The following is a 3,503-nucleotide window of genomic DNA, read 5'->3' on the forward strand; positions in this document are numbered from 1 at the left end:
GAAGACCATTTGCATGGATGATCTAAGAGGAAGGAGATCAGCCAATGAAGCCTGAAGGCCCTTCAACCTTGAATATTCTAAGATCCTATGATCCCCCAAAATGAACTAGCTAGTCTAGGATCCAAAGAATGCAGAGCGGATGAGTTTTCATTTTTTATAAACAACAGATCCGCTGTTTAGTGTAACTCATAACTCGGTGGTGTAGTCTATGCCCTAACCTCAAGAAACCCTCTTAAAGCCCCTTCTTTTGACCCTCCTTAAGTCACCATGCCATCGCTGGAACATACCCATAGCAGCCCAAGGTCAGGGAAAGAGAAACAAAGCCAAAGTCTGCAGTGCAGGAACGTAAACACTGAAAACTGGGAGGCACACTTCAGACCTCCACCAAACGACAGAGAGCTCCTAGGCAGAGGCCGGGGAAGGCGTGGCCTCTCTTGACAACCAGTGCATGCCTCCATTCACATCCCAGCCCGCACTCCAGAGAAGCGGAATGTTCATGTCCTGCCAGGACCAGGCCACAGCCAGAAGGTGGCCTGCCACCCCACCCCTGCTGCTGACCTGCCTCCTCCTCCGGGGACACTCTGGGAGCTCACATCACCCAGACATCACACAGCCCTTCTTACTCACTGTGGCCAACCCAGCAAGCAGAAAGGGTAAACGATCTGGCCTGGGACTTAAATTTATTTATTTATTTTAATTTTTAAAATTTTTATTGTGGTGAAAGATATGTAACAAAACATTTCAACCACTTTTAGGTGTCTGATTCAGCAACATAAACTATATCCGCCATGCTGTGCAACCATCACCGCTATCTACTTCCAAGCTGAAATTAAATTTTGATTCCCACCTGAGTGTCCTATTTTCTGGACCATATAGCTAATTGGTCCCTGGGTGGTGCAAATGATTAACACACTTGGCTGCTAGCTGAAAGCTTGGAGGTTTGAATCCATCCAGAGGGGCCTCAGAAGAAGGCCTGGTGATCAATTCCAAAAGATCATAAAAACCTTACGGAGCACAATTCTGCTCTGATACACATGCGGTCCTCATGAGTCAGAATCGACTGGACGGCAACAGGTGGTGGTGATGGATAGCTAATTAAGAGACACCCCAAATGTCCCTGAAACTGAGCTGCAGAGTTGTTAGTGCCCAACAGAGTGAGTCGTCTTCCCAGAACTTGAAAATAAAGGGAAAGATAGCTCTCTGGGCATTTACATTAACATCAGTCCAGCATGCATCAGGGTGGAGATATGCAGCTGTGGCTGAAATAGAAAAAGGCTCTCAGACTTTTCACCCTGACTGTCACCCGGGGTCCACTGATGCATCTAAGTGTCATTCATCCCCTTGCAAGCGCATGCTCAGGAAAGGGCAAGTTGCCTGTTCTCGTCAACGAGACACAACAGTTGGTTTTCCTTTAAGCTTTTTATTGACGTATAATATGCGTAAGGAGCCCTGGTGGAGCAATGGTTAAGCACCCAATTGCTAATCGAAAGGTCGGTGGTTAGAACCCCCAACCCCTATGTGGGAGAAAGACCTGGAAATCTGCTTCTATAAAAATTACAGCCTTGGAAACTCTCTGGGGCAGTTCTACCCTGTCCAATAGGGTCACTATGAGTTGGAATCGACTTCAAAGCACATTACAACAACAACATAATATACATACAGAAAAGTACACCTGTCGTGTGTACAGCTTGATACACGTTCACAAACTGAATATACGTGTGTAGCCAGCACCCAGATCAAGAAGCAGAACAGACGACCCTTTTCTGCTCCCTTCAGTCACTGCCCCCTCAAGGAAACCACTATCTTGACTTTGAACAGTGTAGAGTCATTTTGTCTGTCCATACATTTTATAGAAATGGAATCAAACAGTATACACTCTTTGTGCCTGGCTTCTTTTGCTTGACATTCTGTGTGTGAGCCATCTTCGTTGTTGTGTGTAGTTATAAATTGCTTACCTTTATTCTGGTATAATATTCCATTACGGAATAAACCACAATTCATTTATGCATCCCACTATTGACGAGTATTTGGCTAGTTTCCAGTTTAAAAGTATTACAAGTAGTGCTGCTGTATTTTAGTGCAGAGGAGCCTGGTGGCACAACGGTTAAGCGCTCCACTGCTAACTGAAAGGTCAGTGGTTGAACCCCCCCAGCCGCTCTGTGTGAGACAGGCCTGGCAATCTGCTCCTGTAAAGATTATAACCTAGAAAATCCTACAGGGCAGTTCTCTGTCACATGATGTCACCATGAGTTGGAATTGATTCAATGGCACACAGCAACAGCAACATTTTAGCGCGGGCCTTTGGTGGACATGTATGCATTTCTGCAGGGTATAATCCTAAGAAAAGAATTGCTGGACCGAAGGGTATGTGTATGTTCGACTTTGGTGGATACCACCCAACAGTTTTCTGCAGTGAATGTTCCCTGTCCTTGTCAACACGTTTGTCTTCTTCATTTTGGCCATTTGGTGGGGTTGCAGAGGAGATTCAAAGAGTTTTGTTGAGACTTCAGGGAAAGTTCTTTCTCTTCTTTTAGAGAGAGCCACAGAAAGCCAGTCAGTTCTCATGAATGTGAATGAGAAGCAGTAGTCCAAATGGCAATTAGCAGCCAACTGCTAGCATGTTATAAAGAAAGAGTGTGGTCCTCAATGACATCATCAAGCTGCTGCATTAGCCAACTCCATCCATTGCCTTATTGTTTAGGTTGGTTTGCTTTGGGTTTTCTGTACTTTGCGTCTGAAAGCATTTTTAGTGTTGTCTTCAAAGGCACTTTCGCTATATCACTGGAGCCTCACAACATCCTTGAGAAGATGAGAGTTATAGATTCATTTTTGTAATGTGGAAACTGACCACCAATGAAATTCAATGATTCCCCAAAGCCAGGAGTTAGAAAAAGGTAGAGCTGGCACTAGAACCCAGGTTCTCAGAGTGCTCAGCTGCTGCTCTTCCATCTACACTGTGTCGGTTCGCCCTTTCACAGCAGGCAGTACAACTGTCATCTCTCATTTTGTGAAAATGCCCGTGAGTCCTCTGATCACATAGCTGCCACTTCTCAGTGATGCTAACTTACATAGCCGGTATGCAGCCCATGATGCCAGCTAGGGGCGAGCCGTCTTTTGAAAACAGAGCTTTAACAGCTGTGCTCTCTGCATCACCCCGTTATGAGGAAGCTGTCAACCATGTGAGGCGAATCCCCAGGTTCTCCCGGGAAAGAAGGGGTGGTGCCTTATTCGTCATAAATCTCTAATGAGCAAACCAAGATGACGAGAAGAGCAGGAGCAGAAATGATAGTAGCAAGTTCACCTTCTCGCGAGACAGATGCAGGGGCTGTACCTGTCAGAGTCCCAACTAGAAACCCAGGAGTATTTCACCTAGTTTTGTAACAGTGCAACTCATTGATATAAAAATTCGATAGAGCAGTCGAAGACAGTTCAGTAACCTAAATCATCTCGCTGTAAAACAGTCTTTGTGATTCAGCCTAATTGCTCTATGTACACCAAACACT

General features: G+C 45.3%; 1 protein-coding gene across 1 annotated transcript in view; it reads right to left on the reverse strand.

The window, feature by feature from the left end:
- Nucleotides 1-3,503, reverse strand: part of TMEM181 (transmembrane protein 181) — a 71,312-nt gene that overhangs the window by 61,215 nt on the left and 6,594 nt on the right. The gene's annotated exons all lie outside the window — the stretch shown is intronic.

The sequence above is a fragment of the Trichechus manatus genome, unplaced genomic scaffold (assembly GCF_000243295.1).
Source record: "Trichechus manatus latirostris isolate Lorelei unplaced genomic scaffold, TriManLat1.0 scaffold00002, whole genome shotgun sequence".
Taxonomy (NCBI): domain Eukaryota; kingdom Metazoa; phylum Chordata; class Mammalia; order Sirenia; family Trichechidae; genus Trichechus; species Trichechus manatus.